Consider the following 27,534-nt stretch of genomic DNA (forward strand, 5'->3'; position numbering starts at 1 on the left):
CACATAGAAAGCACATTAAAGTACATATAAAATATTTATTTTATGAATATTGTGAGTAAAAACACACAAATGTGTATTTATCTCATTTAAGAGAAATATTCTCTTTCTCTAAGTAATCCAACAGAACTACAAATGGGTTCAAGGGGATTATATACTCTGTGTCACAGATAATCCTGGGGACCCAGATTCCTCAGAGTTTAGGGCTTTCTTCTGTTTTCCTGTCAGATTAGAGAAGCCCTGCTCATCATAGGAAGTAGTGTAGCAGTGAGAGGATAAGTAACCCAGCCAACCACTCCCTGCCAGTTTCTTTATCCTATGGCAAGAGGCAACCCCTCTTTTCTTCAAATCTCTTATTTCCATGAAGAGAAGAGCTTTTGCAACACCTTACCAGTCCCACCATTACCCACTTGCTGTCCATTCAGGCTGATTACTGATCAGCCTACCCATGATTAAGCAGTTTGTTCCCCACATGTTATAATGGACTTTATGTGGCCAAGCAACCCTGCCCTGAATCAGATGATCTTAGGGCAGTCACCCCCAGCTTTCTACCTTCCAGATGTTTTGACTACAACTTCAAAAATTCCAAGCCAGCATGGCCAATGGGAGAGAAGGTCCAAAATATCTGGAGGGCACCATGTTAGAAAATACAGCCTTTGGGCAATACCACTAAGTAGGTAGATATGTTCCTCTGTTGCCACATCTCTTGCAACATTTATGAGGACATTTTTGGTCAATATAATGCATATTTACCTCAGTTTGATAGGCATCTTGTCTCCTGATGGAAAAAAGAGAGGGTTTAATAACCTCATTATCTTCTGATTCTCTGCTTCCACCATTTCTTTGTCCCGTTTCATTACAAATGAAGTTTTCTTATCCCAAGAACATGAATTGAGAGGTTTGTGCAGAAATGAGACAGCACCTTTGGAGTTTGCTTCACTGAACAGGCAAAAGCTAGGAACAGAAACTTTATTATCTGTAGGAATTGTATTTATCCATTAAGGTGTTTTTATGTGTTGAAAGGAGTGTCTATGATGAGTCAGTGGCTACTCATCATGATGCATATATATTACTTGAGGTATCAAGGCAGCATGACTCTGAGTACAAGTCACTGGGGAACCACAGCAGGAGAGGGGCATTGTGCCCAACCCTGCTTGCAAGTTTCCCACTTCCATCTGATTGGTCACTCTGAGAAACAAGATGCTGAACTAGATAGGCTTTTTGTCAGATTCAGCAGGGCTCCTTTTATAGGAGATTCTGGAACAGGCTTATCTAGAGAACTTCTTTATGTAAAATGGGCATGCAAAAGCTGAAAAGCCTGGAAAGTTCAGGAATTAATGCACGTATGGTAACAATGTCTTAATAATTCATCTGGAAGCCCAAAGGCTGCTGCTAAAACTTCTGAAGAGGTTCCTGGCTAACAATCTTTTCCTTTAGGAAGTCAGAAACAAGACAAACAATTATAAATCAAATGTTTTCTGCATGGTAGATTGAGGAAACTCTTTGATCTTTTGATCTTGGAACTGCATTAATTCATAACCCGAATGCTTTTACTTCCTGGCCTGAATCCCAGATTCCAGATGCCATTCAGAGGATATATTTTCATGATCTATTGTTTGATAGTCTACATCCATTTTTTAAATCTGTATTTGCTATTATCAGGATTACAAGGTTTTCCTTGTGGGACTAGAGACCATTTATTAGGCAAAACTAATTAAAATAACCTTTCCTAAGAAACTATTTCTCATGCAGGAATGTCAGGTGCTTTCTTTAAAAACAACATAGAAGTATTTATTTGTCTGCTTGTATGGCTTGCTCAATATGCAGGATTTGCCCCTGTCCCTGGACACAATGTCACTACACTATATCACAGAACGGATCATGAATACTTGATAAATCCACAGCAGCAGCAATGATGGTAAGATAATAGCTCCATTGTTATTTAAACAAACAGAATGTTTCATGGATTTATATTGCCAGGTACCTTTTCTCACAGAGCTCAGTGCAAAGAAAATTCATATTGTCCATTACAAAATATTAGCAACCCCAAGTTTAATGAGGCTTTATCCTTTTTTTTTTTTTTTTGGCAGAATAAGTTACCTAGTTGATTAAAAAATCCAAAACCCCAAAGTTCATGTTAAAGCCTTTTCTGTCTTTTTCTGCACATCTGTTTTTAGCTTCCATGGCTGACAGCAAGTTCTGCAGATAAGATAACATGGATTTATTCAGCCAATCTGATATCACACAGTAAACAGACTGATGTTGCACAATGGCAGTTGGCTTCGTGACATCTCCATGCTTCGGAAAATCAAACCATGTAAATCAATGGAACTAATCTTTCCATTCCTTCTGTTCTCCTGTGTCTTTTTGTCCTGTCTAACTTACTGATCAACAGAAGTGCATGTGCACATTGCTGATGCACAGCTCAAAAAGGAACCTTGTTGTGATTGTGCACACCATTGCATCAGCATTCCTGAAGACTTAGCAGACAGCCCCCCCCAAAAAAATTGCACATGTGCTACTGTCTTTATAAAGCCCAGAGAACAAAAATGGGAGGTTTATAAAGATACTGCCTCTAAGCAAGAGCAGGTGATTCAGAACTCCCAAATTAGTGATGTTGTGTGCACTCAAACACGAGCACTTACAAAAACTAGTATACCTATGTGAATGTTTGCAAGCAGCATTGAGGCCAGAAGGGCCTGCAAGTTCCATTTCCATCCTTGGGGAGAAAAAAAATACACTTTATGAGTTAGTACGGAACAGGAACTACCAGCTATGCGCATTATTTCTGCTAGGGAGAAGCACAGAAATAATGCACCAGTGAAAATGATGCACACAGCATCAATTTCATGCTGGGAATTCTGAAACAGACAGTTCATATCCTATTGCCAGTAGGAAGGGCCTGGCACTGCTGCTTGTCTTCTCCCCAAGGTTACTAGGCTTTTGGATGTTTTGAGTTTTAATATAATAGTTGCAAAAACCTTGTCCCTTTTTGGGAATTGGGGTACTTTAGTTCTAATAAATGTGATTCTATGATTCTATGATTTTCTCTCACAGTGATCCAATAAATCATAGGTGCAAGATGGCTGTGTGGGAGGCAGGGCATCTGTTTGCATTTGAGATAGCTATATTGTCTGCAGTATGTGGTGTAATTCCCCCCCCCAATTTTTTCCCCAGTGATTAGTAGACCCACATAGTTCTGCCAAAAATATATCCTGCCAATGCTTTCCCTTTGTTAGAATCAGTTCACATCTTAGTGAATTGAAGGGATTCTAATATGATTTCAGCAAAGTGTTTGTCCAAATTCCTAATGGTATTTTGGTTGTCCAACTCGTTTAATACAAGTTACACGAAAATACCACCCCGTGGATTCATAGCTGGTTGGACAACTGTATTCAAAGAATGCTCATCAAACAGGAGGGATGTTTTGAGTCTGCTCTTGAACCCAGCAGTCTGCAACGTTTTTATCTTCTTTGCCATTCTTGCTCTCATATGACACCAAGAAGATAGATCTACTTAGGAAAGTGATTTATACAAAGACAGGCCATTCTAGCTCAGAAGTTTCTATGCAGATACGCAGCGGCTCTCCAGGATCTCCTGGAAGGAGTCAATCTGGATTTCTTAAACGGTTCATTCCCGTAGATCATGCTATCAGTGCAGTTGGCATAACTTGATATAAGAAGATATCCCCATTATGAACTGTCTTAACCCTACTCTACTCTTTATCTGAAGCGTATCCTATAGACTGTACTGTATGGCTGCCTTGACCTCCTAACACTTAATCCTGTGTTCCAACGTTCCTCCTGTAAGATGGAATTGGGTTCCACATAGACAATAAATTCTTCCTCCAAGGTAGACTCACGATACAGGAAGTATATGGATAACCAGTTAATCATTTTTTGCTAGGATCATGTCCTTTCAAGTTCAAACTTAGCAAACAGAATAATAATCAGATAGGAACTTGTAGGAAATAAACAGGGGTACAATGGTTGGGTAGCTCACAGGTTCTAATGGGACCCCTCTCTTTACTCCTCAACAGTCTCATGGATCAGCCTTATGCTTTGCTGAACCATGGACCAAAGAATGGGTGAGAGGTTTCTGTTGCTTACAGTAGCTGGTATAGGATTTTAAAGGAAGAGCTCAAATCTTGCAGAAGGCACAGCTCCGTGACTCTGTGTTGTATTGGGCTTCAAGATCAGGGATACCCCAATATATTTTCTTCTTTGCTTTTAGTGTGGGTACTGGAGCAAATTGGCATGCTCACTCCTCAGGCTTGGCTAATTGGAGACTGTTTTACTCTTTAAGATCAGTATGTGTTTGTGGTGTATGATTTGGTGCCTGCAATATGTTGGCTACCCTACTCAGTTCTTGGTGGATCTAGAGCACTCCTACACACTTTCTAAGGTAATGGTCACAATTGAGCCACTTCGTATTGTAGTCATCTGTTTTCCATGGTGGTACAATGTTGGCATTACATACTCCAATGCAGGTCTGGTGCCACTTGGGCACTGGTTGAAAGCTGCAGGAACTGAGGAAGCCCCTGACCAGCCTGACCTAACTACATGGCCACTCATCAGCTTCCTTGCCTGGTTTCTAGATGGCTGTTTTATCAATAGACCAGTGTCAGTGATGCTTTAGACGGGTAAAGAATCTTGGCTGCCATCCATAGCGGCTACTTTCTATATTAAAAGGTAAAAGTAAAGAGACCCATGACCATTAGGTCCAGTTGTGGATGTCTCTGGGGTTGGTGTGCTCATATAGGCCGGGGGAGCCGGCGTTTGTCCGCAGACAGCTTCCGGGTCATGTGGCCAGCATGACTAAGCTGCTTCTGGTGAACCAGAGCAGCACACGAAAATGCTGTTTACCTTCCCACTAGAGCGGTACCTATTTATCTACTTGCACTTGACGTGCTTTTGAACTGCTAGGTTGGCAGGAGCAGGGACCGAACAACAGGAGTTCACCCCATTGCGGGGATTCGAACTGCCGACCTTCTGATCGGCAAGTCCTAGGCTCTGTGGTTTAGACCACAGCACCACCCGCGTTCCTTACTTTCTATCTTAATTTACTCCAAATGCATTGCCTGGGGCTATTGATCTGTGGATAGTTCGATAAAAGCTAAGCACTTCATAGATATATATACCAGGGCATTGTACTTTTGGTAAATTAAGATGATGGGCAGTTACCATGAATGGAAGCTGAGTTGGTTCCCATTTTTTAAAAAGGTAACCACCACCTGCCCACTACTAAAATACTTCCAGGGAGGGTGGTCAGTTCTGATGCTGCCACTGTGGAGACAGCAGCAGAAAAAATAATGCAGCTATGGCTGTGTGGTGGGCCTATCAGTGGCACTGTGCCAAAGGCCTCCTGCACTCTGGTACTGCCCCTGCCCCGGTATCACAGTGTTCCTTTTAAGCCCCGTTCTGTGCCCAGTAAGGACGGGATGCTTTTGCCCAGTGGCACTGTGGCCCATAGATGGCAGCAAAATACTGGGCAAGGTTTTGCTCAGAATCTTCTCTGTGTGATGGGCTCATGGGAAAAAGCTGTCCCATGAGTCCTTGCTGTAGAGGGGAGGAGAAAGCCTATATAAGGCTGCTTCCCTGTTTTGACAGCTTCCCACCTGCCTACCCTTGGGTTTGACCCTTCACTGAGCAATTTTGGGTCATTGGTTGACAGGGCTGGAAATAGTTCCTCTCCCCCTCTCAACCTGGTTGGCACTTTGTTGGGTTTTTTTTCCGCCTTTCCCTCAGTGAAATTATGGCATTCCTTAGTTAGGTGGAAGAACAATGCATGTAAGAGGGTGGAAATGGCATTGGTCAGGATCAGCATAGTATAGGGGGGGGGCATAAGGAGCTTGAGGGGAAGACTGACCATGGCAAATCCAAGTGTGAGTTCAGTATCTGCCTGGTTGGGATCTGCACCCTGGTCCCCCAGTGAGACTTTGCTTGCTTGGCATCTACCATGGCAAGGTTCAACACTGGCCAACTCCCGTCATACAGGTTTGGAGCAATCCAAACCCAGCGGATCCATTCCATCAACATGGGACTTGAGGAATGAGGAACTGATCCTGAGACCCAAAGCCATGCCAACCCTTGCCCTGCCTGCTGCTGCCAAAAAAGATTTGGCCTGATCTTATCCCATCACTGTTGTACAGTCTGCTTATTTTGCTGCTCTCATGGGTCAAATAATGTGCTTGCCTGGGCAAGTGAAGTACACAGTATCTCAAATTTTGCATTACTCTTTCCTACTATGATAAAGCTATAGGAAACTTTTAGATATGCAACCTTTTTATTACCCCAAGGAATTCCAAAGTGGAGAAATGTCTTTAAAAGGGCTGCAGAATTAGAAACACAATTCCTGGGCTAGATAAAGCCCATGCATAAAGTGTTCTCTTTACAGATAGTGGTCAGCATTGAGCATGCTTTCCCCCACTTATAAATCCTGGGATTCTCTGCATAAATTTGGTAGATATTAGCATATAGAGGAAACTTTAAAATTGCATTAGAAGTGATGTGACTCAAACTTCTAATTTACTGTTTTTATGTAATATCTGAAATGGGTAAAAATCACAGATCTCATGTAGGATATGATTTATGAGTTCCAGATGGCCTCTGGAAAAGAAAATACATGCTTGAACTCTTAACTGTTCCACTTTGACATTGCATCAGGAGAGGGGAGCCAGAAACACTGATCATTTTCACTTCAACCATACCCCTCATATAGTCTAAAATGCAATCTCACCCACAACTTCAGGCTCTCATACCAGAAAAAATACCTTGGAAAGATCCAAGTGCACAAGCATCCAAACAGTATAAATGGTGACCTGAATGTTTTGTTATTAAAGGTGTTGTACTGTAACCATCTATTTATGCAGCAGTATTGGGTATTTGCAGCAAGACATTTTCCAGCATTTTATGCTATATCTACAAGTTATGATAAATTGGAAGTGATTAGCAATGGAATCCAGGAACTAGATTTTTCTGATGCAAGTCACAAATAATCTAATTCAACTCCTGCTTAGATGCCAGTGAGGCTTATAATAATGGTCTCCCCAAGATAAGTTGAAAATTGGCTATTTTTCAAAGAAAATGGATCAGCTGTAATGATAATATACAGAATGCTACCGTGATGATGACAACTAGAAATGCAAAGAAATTATACTCATCTGACAGAATGAGATTTAAATAGGATCCAAAGATTGGACAAGGGGAGCTACTAAAATGTCATTTCACTCACACTTGCATTATCAATTTAGAATAATATGGGGGGAATTCTAAGAATATTTGTCTTAATAAAGAGAAAATGGAGATTGTTGTCACCATCATTTTTAACACTCCAGACCTTGGAGCTTTTCTGTCATTGATTAATTGATTGTAGAAGTTCAAGTTCAATTTTTCAAGTGGCAATTTTAGGCACCAGAATCCTGGCAGAAATGGGAAATAGATTTTTGTGATGTTTTTCTGCCTTGCATTAGGTAGGGATCACTGTGGACAAAACACTGAATGAACAATGGATCCCACAACGATTCCATTCTTTCATAAATATAAATATAGAGTACGTCAGATGCAAACAAAGAAAATATTGATAAAACAGAAGCTATTAATTCAGAATGCTTATTAAGTCCCCGGAAAGGGACTTAATTTGAAGGAAAATAAAAAATTCCTTCCATTAGCACTTTAGAGACCAACTAAGTTAGTTATTGGTGTGCGCTTTCCTGTGCATGCACACTTCTTCACAAGAAGTGTGCATGCACACGAAAGTTCATACCAATAACTAACTTAGTTGGTCTCTAAGGTGCTACTGGAAGGAATTTCTTTATTTTGTTTCAGCTATGGCAGACCAACACGGCTACCTACCTTTAATTTGAAGGGACATTAATTTGTCCTGAGAAAAGCAGTTTCATTTGTTAAGTTACATTTCACACTTAACATGCTTACATGTATATTAACTCACAGGAATGATGTTGAGGGACTCCTGTTTAGTTATAGGAAACAGCCTTATACCAGGTTAGAGCCCTTGTCTGTGTAACCCCGTATTATCATTTCTGCAACCTGAGATCCTTTTAAATGAGATCCTTGAAGATGCCATGGATTGAATCTAGAAATTTGTTTAATGTTCTCTTTAACTGAGAGATGGCCCCATACTGTGTGTGTATGTGCTTACTTCTAATCCACTTTGAAATACTTTTGCAGCGGCTCCCAGAACAATATATATAAAAAACACATTAGCATTACACTAAATATAAAATACATAAAAGCCATTCATCAATCAATCCAGGTAAGGTAATACATTTTGCTTACATGTACAAGAAACAGAAGAGGAGACAACCGGAGCAGGTGCTGGCAAATAATTTATTATGATAAAATTTAGTAGCTTGACGCATTTTGCTTTAAATACCCCTTATATCAGTATGCTCAAATATTTGTACTCTCAGTTGGCTTTGCTTGTCACTAGAGATATTGCCAGGCAGCACATTGGCTACATAACACCCTGATTCTATGTGACAGTCTCTAAGTCATGGAATTCTCTCGCTGTAGAGGTGCACCTGGCTCCCTCATTGTATGCATGGTGAAAACACTTCTCTTTACCACAAGCAGTTGGCAGGGAGGCACAGGTAGGGCAGCACTAATCACCTCACTGCCCAGTGCTGAGCATCACTGCCTGTTACTGAGTAGGGCCAAGGCAATGGGCGGGGGGGGGGGGGCTTGGGGCAGTGTGGGTGCAGGTGTTGGATTGGCTCCACATCTGTGCCCACACAGCAGCTGCACTACACCAAGCTTCTTGCTGCCTCACACCTCACCCTCTCCTCCTTGTTTACCAGCAGTGATGCTTAGTGTTGGGAAGCCAGGGGAACAAGGGTGCCCTCCCCATGCTGCCCCACCTCTGCCACTCCACCAACTGCTACTGCTCTTTACCCTCACCTTTGACACCTGTGATCTGTTTTTTAGGGTCTAAAGCTCCCTGGGCTTCATCATTACAGTGCCGAGCCTCACCCTCACCTTAGCAAATGCAAATACTGCTGCTAGGAGAATGCCCCTGCTGCTCTGTTCCCCACTGCTATAAACTAATGCAATCTACCTTTTCCTCTTCTTGGCTAATTTGGAGGTTTTATCCCTGAGGAAAACTTGTTTATTTGGCATGCAAAAGACTGCCAAATAGCAAGAATACATCACCTTTCCTGCTGTGAAATAAGTTGTCTTTATCTCTCTCTGCTACACTAGACCTCTGTCACCCTTTAAAAAGGAGAGCTGGAGGAAAGGAGATGGGGTGTGGGGCTCAGAGGAAGACTTGGGGAAGGAGATAAGCCCATCATGGTCTCGGTGAGTATGTGACAACAACAGTTTTTGGTTCATAACTGACTTAAATAATTGACTATTTGGGGTGTGGGTGGGGTGTAGTTTACTTTGCTATTGATTTTGCTATTGAAGCAAAAGACCCTGTATCTTCAGTCCACTCCCCCCCACCTGCTTGCATGTGGGAGAGCATGTGGGCATGTTTGAGTATGTGTGCAGGAGCAGTGTGTATTCGTGTAAGTGGTTGCAGCGGTTATGCGGTGCCTACAGCAGTTTCTCTGGTTTGCAAATGCATCTACAGACCCCAAAAGGTTGTCAATTCCTGCCCTACACACTAGATGAAAGTTTGTAAGGCTTAGTTTCTCCTAAGGACACTAAAATGTACAGTGGTACCTCGGGTTAAGTACTTAATTCGTTCTGGAGGTCCGTACTTAACCTGAAACTGTTCTTAACCTGAAGCACCACTTTAGCTAATGGAGCCTCCTGCTGCTGCCGCGCCACCGGAGCACGATTTCTGTTCTCATCCTGATGCAAAGTTCTTAACCTGAAGCACTATTTCTGGGTTAGCGGAGTCTGTAACCTGAAGCGTATGTAACCTGAAGCGTATGTAACCCGAGGTACCACTGTACTTGGGAGAATAACATACCACACCTAAGCAACTGTGAACTGATGGGAGTGTTGTCTTCTGGTATAAATGTGCAGAATTCCTCTTTGTTCTGTTCAGTTGTAGAAAAGAAATGTATTGGATCCTGTAATTACTGTATGCTGCAGGAAGCAAAATCCTGATGAACATTAGCTCCAAATAATACGTTCAAGACAAAATATTTCTAAAGATTGGCTATATGTTTTAGAAGACTGAAGGGTGGTATACAATATAGAAACACTGCTTTTGGCAAGCTTAGCTGTCATAAGTTGCAATTCAGTGGAAAACAACAGAACGGGAAATTTGCAAGAACACTAATATATAAGTCCATATTGTTTTGGCACTGCATTGCCTTTGCATTAAAATGATAAGCAGATGCATCTGATAGCAATTTGAGTCTAGGAGACAGATCTGGTGTTCCCTCCCATCCCTTGTTGACTGCTACCCCTCCCCTTTTTGGAACTTGCTAACTACATATGGTATGCCTGGGGTTATAACTTTCTTCCTTGACAACACTACACTGTAAATTACAGAAAAATATGGGTATATGTTTGATCTAAATGCAAGGTGGGGGAGGAGAATCAAAGCTCTATTTTATTATCAACATAGCTGAAGTATTCATGCAACCTTTGAAATGGGCCATTACCAAGGTTAAACTAAACATAAACAGGAAATGTAGCTATTTTTTGTGGCCCCACTTTCTGTTTTTCAGACAAAAGCACTATTCAAGTCAAGCATCTGCTATGTTAATTTTCAAGATATTGCTGAGAACTCAATTTCCTTGCTGAAGTTGCTTTTCTGTTAGAAAGCTATGTCATGCCATGGATTCAGGAATATATCATGTGGGTAGCTGAATTTATACTCCATCTAAGATACATCACACTATCCAGATGGGGTTCATAAAAAAGCTGTAAAGAAGGAAGCAAATTAAGACCCACAAGTATTGAGAAAATACAAAATATCTGAGGGAAAGGGTCAAGGTTTTACTCACCTGAAGACCTGCATGCAATATGGCTGGAGCATATGAGCAGTTGAGCTGGCACAGTGGTAAAAGTACTGAGTAATTGGAGTAATGCCATGTGTGCAGCTGTGCTGGTAGAGAAATTAAACCCCAGCTGAGCAATAAATATTAGCAACCATTGCCATTATTTCTTTCCATATAACATGATGCGGAATCAAGAGGCTTATTCAACGTGGCAATGATACCAGGTGACGTAGAGGAATGAGCTATGAAAAGCAGGGATGGGAGAATCTGTTGATTTAGGTCATCCCAAGTTCAGTTCTCTACATTTACACATCAGTTTGCATTTTTTAAAGAATCCTCCTGAAAATGCACCAACATTTTTGGTGCAAATGTCTCACAATTTTGCCCTCACCCCCCCCCACCTTGACATATGCATGGGAGCTAAATAAGCATATCCTCCCTTCCCAGCTAGGACTTTCCCACATTGTTGTAGATAATGGATTAGAGCCAATGTCTGCTTGGATTACTTTTGGCCATTCAAGCACATGGAGCAGAGAAGAAACTGAAAATCAAAAGGGAATCTTCTGCTCAGCTATAGCCTGTGTCCTAGGATAGCTGGAAAGTCTGGTGCCCACTCCAAAGGAAAGAAAAACTCCACATTTTCTGACATCTAGCAGGGAAGAGAGAATATAAACTAAATCTTTCCCCCAAAGGCTTGTTGCATTAATCCTTATTCACAGTTGTCAAATAGTTTAAGTGTGCTTAGTCTGCACCTCCACATTTTTGTTTGTTGCTTTTAAGCTCATGGTGGCAGGGACCTGACAAATGTTAAAAATAAATATCAGTCAGGATATTGGACTCCATTGTCCAAATTCACGGTCATGCAATTTTAGTAGTAATATAACAAGCTCCCAGCTTTTAAGAATTCCCTATACTGCACTGCTTTCCAGTGTAATTTACTGCTATCCTACTGGGGCACTATCTTCATTTTGACTCCTAAACATGCAAGGCAAGCTTCCTTGATAATTCAGGTGCTTGAATTTCCAGATTTTTCAAAAATATACATAATGTGGCTTCAATCAAGATAGGTTCTATGGAAGTTACAACGATAGAAGCAGCATAGCCAGACACAAAATTTCAGCCTGTCAAATCTAACTAGGCTCAAAGAGCCAGGTTTAACTTCCTTGGCTCTTGGCTTATGTTTCTCTGCTAAACAGAATTAATACTTTGATGTAACTAAGAAAATTAGGAGTAATTACCGTAATAACATGTATGCAACATGTATATCAAAGCTATGTACTTCAGGAATGTTACCTTTTTTCTAAAAAAAAGAAAGAAATAGCGAATTTAGACTCATTAGTTTTGATGAGAGTGGTTTGATGTGCCTGTGAAAAGTATGTGCTGTGTGCATATTAAAAAACTGAATTAAAAAGAATTGCTTCCAGGCTAAGTCCTTGTATGCCAAAACCCAGCCTTCCACTGTTTTATAGCCAAGATATATATCCCTGGGAATGCACAGCTATAATTTGTTATGTGCTATGACATTTTGCAATCAGTGAATCATAGTCTACAGATTAGGGTTTAGTGCTTCCAATCAGTACAATCACGCTGCATTGGCTAAAACTTCAGCTGAGACCCTCATAGGTTGACCTTCTTTTCTAAATTCCCTTTGCTGATAATGGAAGTTTTGAATGTGCCGTGAATGGGTAATCATTGTAAATAATAGAAATTTTACGAACTGAGATAAACTTTAGTATCTCTCTGTACTTCTACCTGTCTTGGTACTCCTGAAAATTACTTCGGGCAGAGTTTTCATTTTTCTAAGATTACAAAAGAAGGAAACAAGGTGTCAAATTATAGCCCAGATATGTTTTGACAGTCTGATAAAAAGGCCACATGATTGCTTTTATGTGGGTAAGTGCAATAGTAAGTGTAGCTTTTATACATTTCATCTTGGTAAGTGAATGATGAGAGAACATGGGATGTGCATATGGTTATGTAATAGAGGGTTATAACAGGCGGAAGTTACAGCAATTGTGCTGGTCACCAAAACTTGTTCACCTCTTCTACATGAGACATTGTGTGCATGTAAACATTGCATGTGCACATTTTCATTCTTTAAAAAGCAAAGGAAGAGGAGCAGGATTAGGATCATAATGAATGAGGAGCTCCCCCCCCTCTGTGCACCACAGTGATGCCAAAAATTAAACAAAAGCTAGTAGAGGGTCCCCTTCCAGGACTAATATTCATGTTGGAAGGGTAGGGAGTTTTGGTGCACAAAACAGGGTTACAGTACAGTCCCTGCATGCTGCAATACTAATTCAATCCAGTTGCTGTTTACGGAATGAAAACCATGCACAATAAATGCTTACATGCTAACTCTTAGCCAAAGATAGAGTGGAGTCAACATCTGTTCATGTATTTTGGATATAGTAGTCTAGTCAACTGCTTGACTGGAAGGCAAACTGACTTCATTCAAACAAAGCTGCTTAAGTGCTTCAGTTCTATGGCTAAGGTTGGTGCCAGACATACCTAGCTTCTCAGTTCCTGGTTCAAGTGCCACTATTGAGTTTCATGTTGCTTCTAGTGTGTAGCCTACAACCACCAATAACATTGTAGTTGTCCTTCACTGTTGTAGCTGGTGCCCTTATTCCTTTTCAATTTCACCTTCACATTTTACAAAATTCTTGTATGTTCAAAACCCACAGGAGATATGCTTAACAAATGTAAAAATACACATGCATGTCACAGTGCGTGTGGTATTATTTTCCAAGCCACATTATTTTGACATCCGAATCAGGGACCACAAGGGTCATCTAGTCCAACCCCCTGCAATGCAGGAAACATTTGCCCAACATGGGGCTCGAATCCATGACCCTGAGATTAAGAGCGTCATACTCTACCAACTGACATAGGGCATTCAAAATGTTAAATTTTCAACACGATATGCTGCTGTTATATGTTGCAGTATGTCCATGACTTTGTCACAACATGTACACAACTGAATAAGCAAACTGAAAGGTGGTTTGAAAGAGAGAATTTGGCACAGTAAGAGAAAACACTAATTTTATATCATTTCCAGTGGTCCTACTGATTATAGATGGATCAAACAGCTATAGTTTTCTGCTAAAAATGTTTCCTTTTTTATCATGTCATTTTAAAAGCAGATATAACAGTAGTCTACAGCTGTAAGAGTATGAAGTTAAAGAAAGAATGAGTAAACATTATATATATATATATATATATATATATATATATATATATATATATATATGCAGGTTTTGGTGTCCTCGGGTGTCTTCCCGTGTAAAAGTTGGGGTGTCTAGGCGACGTTTCGACGAGGTCTCAGTCGTCATCTTCAGGCTGGTGCTTTCGGCTTCTTGTTACTGGAACAGAGCGGGATCTCAATGTTTGAGTTCCTATAAATACTGTAGAGGGGGTGTGGTGTCTAGCCTCCAATGTTCTGGGCAGAGAGGAAGTTCCCAGGCTAGTGTGCCTTTTCCTCTCTGCCCAGAACATTGGAGGCTAGACACCACACCCCCTCTACAGTATTTATAGGAACTCAAACATTGAGATCCCGCTCTGTTCCAGTAACAAGAAGCCGAAAGCACCAGCCTGAAGATGACGAGTGAGACCTCGTCGAAACGTCGCCTAGACACCCCAACTTTTACACGGGAAGACACCCGAGGACACCAAAACCTGCATTCCTGTACCCGTGAAAATCTACGAAAGCATATATATATATATATATATATATATATATATATATATATATATTCCTAGCTAAAAACTGCTGAAGAATTTCATCTTTTTCTTATCGTGATTTGATATTTAATGGTATTCCAACACTATTGATTGTAATACTAAAATTATATTGAATGCATTCCTTGAGTTAGTCAAGTCATAAAGATTCATAGGGCAGTGCCCCAGAGGCATATGTTATCTTATGGCAACACAGAGCTCTTATCTAACTCAGTATTAGCACTGTCCATTTGGAATGTACCATATCTGTTTAAAAGTAAGATTGGCAAGGCTTGTAATTTGATGCGATGAATGGTGCCAGAAGCAAAAACTTTGTTGATATTGTGATTATAATGTTGCATTTTTTACTTTGAGGATTATTCTCTCTGTTTACTTATACAATTCAGACTGGTTTGTGTACATACAGCTTAAATAATTGTGGTGTGTGTACACAAGGATTCCTGAGATTTCTATACACATATTTAATTTTGATGCACTGAAATGTGTTTGGGTATATGGTTTTTATTAGGAGAAAATTGTGTTGTTTGCTCGATATGCAGGAGCAAGGGCAAATGATTCCTGTCCCCAAAAATTTTACCTTCTCTAAATAAGTGTTTTATGGCTCTGGGTGTCTAGAAACTGCCAAGCACACTTCATCTGTCACCACAGGCACAAATATTGTCTGAGTTCTACATTCTACATTCTACATTGGAACTTTTCATTGTGGTAGAAAATATACCCCAAAAACATTCTGTGTGTTGTTTTTCAGATTGTATGAAGGTGAATATATTTGTTACATGCTAAAATCAATAAAAATTGATAAAATTCTCACAGATGAACAGTTATAGAAAAGTTAAAAAACAAATGTCTCTGAAAAACTGCATGAAAATACCCTCATTTCTGTTCCTTTAATGAACTATTTTTGAATTTTCAATTGCAAACAACAAAAACTATCTTTTAAAATAAAATATTCTAAAAAGATTTAAAAATGTATAGAAAAAACCTCATTGCAACTAAGAACTAATGATTGCTAACATTAATCTCCCCCCCCCCCCCGTGTGTGTGTGTCTCAAACCTCAAGAAACCTACAAGAAAACTGTCCTTGGTTAGTGAAATGTCCTCACATAACATGATGCGTGCCAACCTGCTAACACTTTATTGCTCTTTTCTGAAGGAAAATGCTAATTGGTACTGGTTACAATTTAGGGATACTGTCACAAATTGTTTCCCATACAATGTACTGTACTAGAGGGACTACCCTGTAGATCTACCTATGTGTAAACTGCACAATGAAAAGTGCACCTGGAATGTATTACTCTACAAAGTTGGATGAGGGTTAAACATGAAAATAAAGAGAACGAAAACTTTAAAGAGAAAATGAGAAATGATTGCTGATCCAAATGTTCACAGCCTAGGGACCGTTATCTCTAGTAGCTGAAGGAGAAGTTGAAGAGCTATGGAATCTATAATCTAGTCTTTGTAGGGATATTGGAGTGACTGGTCATATGCATAAATCTATACTGTAAAACATTAAGGCACTGCTTTGTCTTTTTCATCTAAGTATAACTGTGTTATGTTTTCAGAAATGCTGGGCAAACAAACAGCTAAAGAAATTATACTTCACAATGGCATACAGTACTTTATTCTTGTCTTAACTGCCCAGCTATTCTACATAGCAATTAAAACCTAAAACACAAAACAACATGGGAATGCAGTAAAATGTTAAATAGTGGTAAACGGCATGTCAAATAGAAAACTAAGGCAGACATGTGCAAACATCAAGTATCAGCTTTATATATTAAAGTGTTTTTAATACTGACAGCTGGGGTGGAGGTTAAATGTCAAGGGGCTCTCATTGCACTACTTAAAGAAGAGTTTCAATTTAAAAATACAGAGGACTGTAAAGATTTTTTTTACTGATCCTAGGTGATATCTTGTCCTTTCCTGCTAAGTGCTTTTCCTCCTGTATTTGGCACAGAGATCAATCTATCATGAGATGCAATGAAATTTCATAATCAGCCCACTATTGTATGTGGATTTGTAGTCTGATGAAAGAAAGCACTTCTTTGTTCTCAGAAACTTCCTAGGAAGTGCAATCACGTGCCTCAGATGGTATTTGGCCATTGCTTTTATTCTGAAAATGTTCTATTAATTCTAAAATCTAGCTTGGAGCACCATATTGTAGAAAATAAGAAAAACACATGATATATTAACTTGTAATGAGATTATTTTTTGTTTGGCATGGAGTTTGAATTGACTTGCTTTCTCCCCTAACTTACTGTGCTGATTTCAAGATGTGATGAATGGGCCATATCTAACACTGGGAGCATGGGGTTCTGTTTGTGTAACAGTACTGCTTCTACCTTTTTATTTCTCTTGTGACCTCAAAATTTGCTCTGGGGAAGCCGCAGGTGAGAGGAGATGAAGGGAGATTCCCATTGGGCAAGAAGAAGTCTGTTGTGCAAGTGGAATGATAGTGTTGGATACAACCCAATACCTATACATATAAAGTTAGGGCTGATACAAAAGTTTGAGTTGATGATGGGGGGAGGGGCAGGGATGTTAAATAAAAGTGAGAGAGAAAGAGAGAAAGAACTCAGGCTGCTACCCTACTGCCAACATCAAGAACTCTCTGCAACAGAAATTGCTCCCACAGGTTTTGGATATCCATATAATAGAATCATAGAATTGTAGAGTTGGAAGGGATTTCGAGGGTCATCTAGTCCAACCCCTGATATGCAGGAATCTCTATGCAGTTGATGAAGGAGTCAGAGGTGCCCTTCCTTATCATTTTGTATATGCTTATATAGTTGCAGAAGTGTGTGTGTGGGGGTGTTAGGGTAGGCGTAGTAGCTCTGGCAGAGGAACCGTCATGCTCCTTCTTGGGTAGTTTTTTCACCTTTAGTTCCCACCCTGGACTCAGCTCTCACCAATGGTTCCTAGAAGGTGTCAGCATGCCACAGCAGCCACACCCCAGGAAACGGCTTCGGTTGGCTGGCTATACCAGGTAAGGGTAGCTGATGGGTCTCAAGCCCTTGCACCCGCTTGGCTGCAGGAGTTGCTGGAAGGAAGCATATAAGATGTTGTGAACCGCCCTGTTATCTATTGATGAAGGGCAGTACACAAATTTAATTAGCACAATAAATAAATGAACAAATAAATATGCCACCCAGCCATCTTAGGGACTCCACTCCAGATTTGTGTAGGGTTAGCGTTTTCTTCTCCCAAAGATGTCCCACAAGGCAGCAGGTACATATTTTAGCTTGGGGTTTATTCCCAAAGACTTTCTCATAAAAGAGTATAACTGCAATACAGTGGAGGTTTAGGACCATTATCTATGGTGGCTGATGCTGATAGGAGCTGGAGTCCAACAATATGTGTCATGAACACTTCTGCCCAAGGTATAAGAGCTCCAGAGGAGTCGGGAAGCAGCCAACAAGAGAGAGGCTCACATTCTTCCCAGACAGCTGCAAACGGTAGTTTATCAACTCCCTGTGAGAAAGACAGGAATGCAGAGAGTGTGCTAGACAGCAATCGACTCTCTCAAGTGACAGGAATGCAGAGAGTATGCTAGACAGCAACCAGCTCTCTCAAATGACACAGGCCATTTCAGAAGTCAGGAGGGAAAGCAGTTCCACACTGGAAGGGGAGTTAAGTCATCCAAGGAGCAGATGTATGGGAAAGGTCTTAGATAGAAAACAAAGCCGGAAACGGAAAGGGCATAGGTTCCGGCTATTCTGCCGTACGCAGAATCACTCCTCAGAAGGGTCAACTGATCCATAAGTCATGGACATACGGATAGGTGTCCAAGGCTGAGTGTTTGTATTGCAATAAATCTTCAAGCTAATTACAACTTGTGTGCTGTGTTATCAAGACGGCAGTGTTGCGCCTGATCTATGCATTACAAGTACGTAGCAACAAATTCCAAACAATGAGCTCACTGGCTGTCAGGTTTATTATTTTATTTTAAGACACTTAGTGTTTTTTCCAAGATGCTGTTTTGGATTTGCTTTAGTCTAGCAAATTCTGCAATCCATAACTGTTCCATAATCAATATAATTGCAACATATAATTAGTTTTAAAGTTACAGGGTGTTGATGGTATTGATTTCAAACAGATTTACTTTCCTTTTTCTCTCGATGAAGTGTGCTCCTTAAATGTGTCAATTCATATTCATGAGGCCTTGTTGTCTTTTCTTCTTTTATGTCCTTTAATGAAAAAACAAACCGACTTTACAATAAGTGAAACAATGTTATTTATGCAGATGACACCCAGCTCTACCTCTCCTTTAAATCAGAACCAGTGAAGGCGATGAAGGTCCTGTGTGAGTGCCTGGAGGCTGTTGGAGGATGGATGGCGGCTAACAGATTGAGGTTGAATCCTGACAAGACAGAAGTACTGTTTTGGGGGGACAGGGGGCGGGCGGGTGTGGGGGATTCCCTGGTCCTGAATGGGGTAACTATGCCCCTGAAGGACCAGGTGCGCAGCCTGGGAGTCATTTTGGATTCACAGCTGTCCATGGAGGCACAGGTTAATTCTGTGTCCAGGGCAGCTGTCTACCAGCTCCACCTGGTATGCAGGCTAAGACCCTACCTGCCCGCGGACTGTCTTGCCAGAGTGGTGCATGCTCTAGTTATCTCCCGCTTGAACTACTGCAACGCGCTCTACATGGGGCTACCTTTGAAGGTGACCCAGAAACTGCAATTAATCCAGAATGCGGCAGCTAGACTGGTGACTGGGAGTGGCCACATAACACCGGTTCTGAGAGATCTGCATTGGCTCCCAGTACATTGCCGAGCACAATTCAAAGTGTTGGTGCTGACCTATAAAGCCCTAAACAGCCTCGGTCCTATATACCTGAAGGAGCGTCTCCACCCCTATCATTCAGCCCGGACACTGAGATCCAGCGCCGAGGGCCTTCTGGCGGTTCCCTCATTGCAAGAAGTAAGGTTACAGGGAACCAGGCAGAGGGCCTTCTCGGTAGTGGCGCCCGCCCTGTGGAACGCTCTCCCAGCAGATGTCAAAGCAATAAACAACTATTTTACTTTTAAAAGACAACTGAAGGCAGCCCTCTTTAGGGAAGTTTTTAATGTCTGATGCTGTACTGTTTTTAATATTCAGTTGGAAGCCGGCCAGAGTGGCTGGGGAAACCCAGCCAGGTGGGTGGGGTATAAATAATAAATTATTATTATTATTAATTATTAATTATTATTATTATTATTTAAACACAATATTGTGCAATACTGTAGGGTCCACATTGTTCTGGATTCAAGTAAGGTATGCTTCATCCCCACTCTTCATCCCCAGAGACCAAGGAGTTGAGATCGGCTTTTATTTGGTTCTTAACACTCTGTGATCCTCCTGGAGTTTTTGCCTGAAAAGATGCAGAGGGATGGACTGCAGAAACACTTGACAGTAAACCGCTCAAGACATATATTACACTCAAAGCTTTTCAAGGTGCACATCAGAAAGATTAATAACTCTAAATTAACCGCAGTTCAGGTCCTTCTGCTTTGAGTCACTTTTTGAAATGTTGATAAACGGTTCTGTTCAAACACTGCTTCTGCACTACTGCTGGTCGGCTCCCTTTGCCCTTTAGGAGAGTAGTTACTGTTAATATTAGTGTATCCTGCTGTGACCATGATACTGTTTAGTCTATGACAGGCTTTAAAAATTGTGGTTGGAGGCTGTGCAACATTTTGCTTTAGCATCCCTCTCTATTGCTATTATAGTGTCTCACTCGCACAGACCTTTAAAAAATAAATATTTTTTTGGACTTACTTTTTGAGTTGCATTTTACATGCAGAGCTGGAGTGATTAATATTTCATCCCATTCCTCTGCACAGCCTGATATGGGTCTGCTACTGTTCAGCTCTTCTGCCACTATGATGCCAGTGAATGGTGACGAATAGCTGGAGCTGGCCCTCTGATGGTTTTGTGAGATCTATTGTGAGAACAGAAACAAACAGTGGCTTGCTACATCATCAATCTAGACCGAGTTAATTAAATGCATTCCCTTGCATTTGAAATGCACTTCCTGCTGTACTATAATATCTTGGCACAGTTAGCAAATGGGTTGCACTTGATGTTAGATGAGCATTTTAATTTAAGGGAGATCCACGAAAGGCAAAAATTATACTTGGTGCTTCAAAATGTAGAAAAAGAGGCAGAATATTATATACCAGATTACCACCCACTTTGTTAATTTTGAGTGGTAAAGATGCATACTTAGCAGTAGCCCCAATGCTTCATGTGTTTATTATGTTCTCATGAATTATATAAATGTTTGTTCTGATGGATTAAACTGATCACTAGTTAGCATATTTAAAGAAAAGCATAATAAAAATATATATGTTGCAATACTGGTTTTATTCTCCATTATCTACACAGATCTGCTTATGAATATGTGTCTTTGTGGTGAATGTAGTAATTTACTTTTAATATACTGGGAAAGAGTCTGTCCATTTATTTTGTAGGAAATTAATTTGAGTGCAAAAGTATTTCTAGAAAGAAAATAAAGACTAGTTGAAAACCAGTGTAGTTAAATCTGTAAAGAAAGGAGACTGTGTTGATTATATTTGTTAGATAACCTATTTGAGCTAGTGTTTAATGGATAATCAATTTAAATGCTCTTATCAGCAGCCCTTTGGCTGTATGTAGTGTTCTCAAGAGGCTACAGTTATCCTACTGAAAATTCAATTATCAGATTTATTATAGGAGCAAAAAATAAGACATTTTTAGTAATAGGTTAAATATTTAAATATTCAACTTCACCCATTAAAAATAAGCATGACTGTCTGATCCTCTCATCCTCAGAATAACTGAACTGAAAACACAATGACAATTTGTTATTTACATTATTTTATTAATAATGCATATGGCATCAAAAATGCCAAAAGTACTGGTAATTTGAAATCCCTTAATTCAGCTTCAGAATACTCTCGTGTGAGAGAGGCTGCTATTAGTCCCATTTTATAGGTTGTCAACCTATGAGTCCATTTTCACAGAGAGATGTAAACCAAAGGTGTGAAAAAATGAACCTAATAGGAGCAAAGGCCTGTAATTTCTGTGTTATGTGTTCACAGTCTGGCTCAGTCTGTGTTCACATGTGTTCATAAGTTCATCCTGTAGCATACCCACATTAATCTTATGCATGAGGGGACAAGCCTGCTAACCTAGAAAATCAAGTTCATCACGTAAGGCAACACGCAGCACATGCTGTGGATCTAGCAAGAGGGCTTTAGTTTAGTGAGCTTTCCTTCCTGTTAACAGTGTCTAGGATTGCAGCCTTATCCTTTCACTACTTGAGAGCCTGCTTCAGTTAGAAGTGGAAGACACTAACTTTGTTTTCAGTAGTTCCACCAAGCTAGTCACCCTTACTGCAGCTGTTCCTCTAAATATGCAGAGGGATTAAAATGAAAATTTGTTTGCGTGCTGAGGTCCCCAAGACACCCCAAACCCAATAACTCAAACTTCACACATTATTTTTGTTTAAGGTTTTTGGCATAATTTTGGCCACAACTTTATTATCAATACAAATTGTGAGTGGTTGCTTAGGCATTGGTTAGACTATCTGTCCTCCCCGCCTGGGGACAGCCCTGACTCCGTAGTCAGTGCGGAAGAGCAAGATCAGGGTCAACTGGAGCTGCGAAACAGACCCTCAGCTAATCCCCGCATGCTCCTTGGAACTTACACGGCCCGCACCCTGCACCAAGGGTTTGGACGAAGGGGATGGTAAGTTCCAGAATTCCTTTAACGGAATACCCGTGCAGCATTGGAGGGGCAGGCCCAGCCTATCCATACCCCTCCACCAACCAATTTTAACCAATGCCTAACCGCCAACCTTACAAGTTGTGACGATTTGCTACGCAGTAGGCAAAACCCAATTGGCACACACTAATCAGCCAAGAGGTAAATTCCTACTGGGCCCCCGCACCAAGGCGAACGACCCCATGACAGGCATAGCAAGGTCAAGCGAAGCCCAACAAGGGAGGGCGGGCGGGAGATCCGATGTCCACAGCAAAAGAGAAAGAGAAAGCTGTGGACCTTGCTTAAATAGCCACTGACCCCACCCCTAAGTTTGCAACATCAACTTTCCCCAGATAACCAGATCCTCCCATCTAAACAAGCCCTGGCTTTAACTTGCCTAGCAATCATGGGGTGCCTTGTATAGCCCCATCCGCAACCCGTGCTCTCCTTTTAGTGAGAACACGCTTTGCGTGCTGAGGTCCCCAAGACACCCCAAACCCAATAACTCAAACTTCACACATTATTTTTGTTTAAGGTTTTTGGCATAATTTTGGCCACAACTTTATTATCAATACAAATTGTGAGTGGTTGCTTAGGCATTGGTTAGACTATCTGTCCTCCCCGCCTGGGGACAGCCCTGACTCCGTAGTCAGTGCGGAAGAGCAAGATCAGGGTCAACTGGAGCTGCGAAACAGACCCTCAGCTAATCCCCGCATGCTCCTTGGAACTTACACGGCCCGCACCCTGCACCAAGGGTTTGGACGAAGGGGATGGTAAGTTCCAGAATTCCTTTAACGGAATACCCATGCAGCATTGGAGGGGCAGGCCCAGCCTATCCATACCCCTCCACCAACCAATTTTAACCAATGCCTAACCGCCACCCGAGCCCTTTACGCTCGCCGCCAACCACTCACAGACTAAACCACACCCTCAACTTGGACACCACTGCATCCAACCAGACATCATTCCCCAACGGGGAAAGATGCACCCCATCATCCCTGAATAATTCAGAGGCCTTGAACGAAATCAGAGGGTGAGGAATCACAAATCCGCCCAAACCAACCACCAATTTGCTTGCCGCGGAATTAATCCGCTTCCTAACTCTTTCGGTGGCCGCCGGGCAAGGGCTACCCCTCCAAATGCGGCGTTTCAGCAGCTGCGACCAAATTAGTGTGGTTGAAGGCACCAAGGCCGCCAAATCCCTCAAGTCCAGTAATATGGCAGCACGCAGCCCAAAGCAGAAGAGGAAACCATATCATTCTCCCCCAGCTGCACCACTATCGCTGTAGGGGGGCCAGCGTGGAGGACCCGTCTGTGCATGAGAGGCAATAATTCTCTCCACTGCATCCCTCGTCTGGAAATCCAGGACACCTGCACGTGCTGCGGAAGGCCCAAGCCAGCTCCCAGACCAGATTGACGAGCTCTGACAGCGGCCCAGTGCACAATGCTGTGTCCCACTATCCAAATACGGATAGCGGCCAGACCTAGGGTTAAAACACAAAAATGTCAGTACACACACCACCATTATTTCCTCACATATACTTTGAATGCATCCGATCTCCAACGACCCAGGTCCTTTATCCTCCTTGCAGACAAACCCCAATGGGCAGCTGTCGTTGCGGCACCAATACGGAAGGAGTGAGGAGCAAATTCCGATGCTTTGCGGCCGCAGGCCACTACCACCTTGCGCATCACCTTAGTGAACTGATGCCGGACTAAAGGGTGCCCATTTTCATGAATAAACAAAGGCCCCTCGCCTGCCGGCCGCAAGGACAAGTATCTCTTAAGATCCTTTACGGGGCAAGGACCCTTCTCTCCCGTTGCCGAGAGCCGAATGACGGCTCCCCTACCCACCTGGTCGGTCTTCGAATTCCTGATATGCACCCTCAGGTCCGACTGTGACATGCTCACGTCCTGCAACAGCAAACCCCTGGAACCTCCATCCCGTTTTTGCTCCAGGACCACCTCGCCTACCCTCAGTGCCCCAAAGAATGCCAAGGAAAAGGCTGCTGAAAATAGACGGGCCTCAAACTTGGACCAACAGATGCTCCGCAGTTTACTGCGCATCTGTATCAGCAACTCAAAAGTGATGGGACTTCTGGGAACAGTCCTCGATGGGGTGAGCCGTCCCCATCCCTCCAATGCCCGGCGCACCACAAACTTCCTACATGGGTCCTTGTCAAAAGTGGCCCTGCTAAAGAAAGAAATTGCTGCCGAGTGAAGTCGCAGGGTCCTAGCCGCCCGGCGCATCTGGAACAAATGTGCCAGATACTTAAGCACCTGGGCAGTAGAATGAGGGGTGATGACCGCCCCCGGCGATTGGCCATTAAAGGACAGAAAATCAGCCCAGGCCTTCTTATAGGACCTTAGCGTGGAAGGGGCGACTGATGCTGCTACTCCCTGTGAAACTAAGTGTTGCCAAGGTTCCAGAGATGATCCGGGAAAATCTCCGGACGGTCTCGAGCCTCTGGCGCCAATGACCTGAATCGTTCCATCTGAAAACGGGACAGAGCATCAGCAATCTCGTTAGAAATACCCGGAACGAAGCGAGCAGAAAATACAATATTAAAACGCAGACAGTGCAAAACAAACACCCGAAGCAAGGCCGAAACCCTAGACGACCGGGATGACTGCTTAGCTAAAACAGTCACTACTGCCTGGTTATCGGACCAAAAACAAACCCGATGGTCCTTAAAATGCTCGACCCACAAGTGTACCGCAACAACTATGGGGAAAAACTCAAGAAATGTCAGGTCTCGAGTTATCGCTTCCCCACACCAAGCCTGGGGCCAAGGTTCAGCACACCACCTGCCGTCCCAAAACAAACCAAACCCCAGTGACCCTGCCGCGTCCGAATGCACTTGAAAATCATTGTGGAGGTTCAAAGTGTCCTGCCACAGTGATACGCCATTAAATTCTTCCAGGAATTCCAGCCACACACGGAGGTCGGCTTGCACTTGGGCGGACAAACGAACCCTATGATGCGGTGCCTGCAGCCCCGAGGTAAGTTTGGCCAGGCGAGAGCAGAACGGGCGCCCCGGCGCCACCACCCTGCAAGCAAAGTTTAAATGACCTAGCAACGACTGAAGCTGTCGCAAGGTAACCTTCCTCAATGGGAGCAGTTCTTCAATGACCTTCCTTAAAGCAACTAACTTATCTGGCGGCAAACTAGAGGTTTGGGCCACGGTATCCAACAAGATACCCAAATAGGTAAGTTGCGTAGTGGGACCCTCAGTTTTCTCTGCCGCTAATGGAACCCCCAGGTCTTCAGCCAGGGACGCAAAGGCACGCAGCAGAACCACGCAATTCCCCGTGTCCCTCGCGGAGGCCAGTAAAAAGTCATCCAAATAATGCGTAACCCCGCCCAAACCGGTTCTGTCGCGCAAGGCCCATTCCAGGAATGAGCTGAAACACTCAAAAGCCGCACAAGCTACCGAGCAGCCCATGGGCATAGCCTTATCAAAATAGAATCCCCCGTCAAACTGAAAACCCAGCAGCCAGAAATCCTCAGGATGAATTGGCAACAAACGAAAAGCCGACTCAATGTCGCACTTGGCCAATAGGGCACCAGGCCCAAACTTCCTTATCATCTTGATCGCATGATCAAGAGAGGCATACTTCACCGAACAGAGCTCCGGGGGAATTACGTCGTTAACCGACGTACCATTAGGATGAGAGAGGTTATGAATTAGGCGAAACTCCCCCGGGGCCTTCTTGGGAACTATTCCCAAGGGTGAAATGTGCAAATTAGGAAAGGGGGGGGTGGCGAAAGGACCAGCCATACAACGTAAAGCCAGCTCCTTTTCAATTTTCTTACGCGCCACACCAGGCATGTCCTTAACGGATTTCTGGTTCCTAGGATTCTGGGCTACAGGGGCCACGACCACTGGGATCCTAAATCCCAGCGAAAAACCATTACTCAAATACGACGCTGACTCTCTGTCTGGGTAAGATTCCAGTAACGCCAGTAACGGCTGTAGCCGAACCGGAGTATAGGCCAAAGAAAAGATATCACTTTCCTGCTCCGGGAACAGGAGGCTGGGCAGGGACCTTGGGGGGCTGCTGGGAGCCCCCTCCCTTGCGAAAGGGCCGCCTGGCCGCGGAGCAAGCAGAAGCCGAGTGGCTCCCAGAGCATTTGTCACAAAGGTGTGCGAATTTACAGGCTTGACGTTGGCAAATGCCCTTATTAAAGTCCCAGCAGAACCACTTGCGCCCAACTTTTTGGGTGGCAGGCTTGAATTTTTGCAACTCAGAAGCCTTCTTCTCAATACGTGGTGCCACATAAGTGGTCCACACATCCAAGTCCTTCCTGTCCCAGCGGGACGTCGGTATCTTGGCCGCCCTACGCCTAAAGTTCTGGTCATATGATAATGCAGCAGTCTCGCCAGCCATCGTTGATGGAGGAAGTACCTGAAGTGGAGGACGATGTGTCCCTCCGTCTCTTCTTAGAGTGCCTCCTGGAGCCCCTTTTTCGGCGACGATGCCCACCGGAAGAGGACCTTGGAGGAAGAGGAAGACTGTCTTCAATCGAAGAATCTGACGCTTCACCCTGTTGCACTGCACCTGGGGCTGACTGAACAGAGACAACTTGTGAATGAACTGGATTAGAATGCCCCAGCGCTGGGGCCGTACAGGTGAGCCCCGTACAGCACGGCCCCGGGTCGATGCGCTTCTTCTGGCGCCGACCCTGGCACGACCACGGCCCCTAGGCACTGCATCCTGCGATACAGGCAGCACCGAAGGTTGGACCTGCGGAGCATCAGGTAAGCCAACTCCGGCTAACAGTGGCTCCCCTTCTTCACTAGATGATGATGCAGGAGAGGAAACATCCACCGGGGGAGGCGGGAATGCTGATGACGTTGACGGGGTCGAGCAACGGTGTAGCAGGCCATCCATCTCCGCCTCTACCCTTGCCAGTGTCACCGGGTCGCCAGACAAACTTGAAACCATAGCCTGGATGCGTTTCAAGGACTGACCAGGCTGCGGAGATCGCAAGGCCTGGGATGGGCCTTTTATAGGCCGCTTCGAGGAGCGGGCTGGAACAGGCCTTCCTGCTGCCTTCTTAGGAGCCATTCCTACTACTTGGTGAGAAAAGAAAAGAAAATAAAATTAAGTAGAGGAGGAAAAAAAAAAAAAAAAAAAAACTAAGT

At 42.9% G+C, this 27,534-nt stretch overlaps 1 long non-coding RNA gene across 2 annotated transcripts in view; it reads left to right on the plus strand.

Moving 5' to 3' along the window:
• The window catches only part of LOC310843963, a 79,558-nt gene that overhangs the window by 44,919 nt on the left and 7,105 nt on the right, over positions 1 to 27,534 (plus strand). The window contains exons 4-5 of one of the 2 annotated variants that reach the window (XR_014563831.1): positions 1,825 to 1,915; positions 2,175 to 2,194. This is a non-coding gene — a long non-coding RNA (uncharacterized lncRNA). Of the gene's footprint in view, positions 1 to 1,824; positions 1,916 to 2,174; positions 2,195 to 27,534 lie in introns of those variants that run through there. The other variant, XR_014563830.1, reaches the window with a different exon arrangement.

The sequence above is a fragment of the Podarcis gaigeae genome, assembly GCF_964106915.1.
Source record: "Podarcis gaigeae genome assembly, chromosome: 4".
NCBI classification, from domain to species: Eukaryota; Metazoa; Chordata; class Lepidosauria; order Squamata; family Lacertidae; genus Podarcis; species Podarcis gaigeae.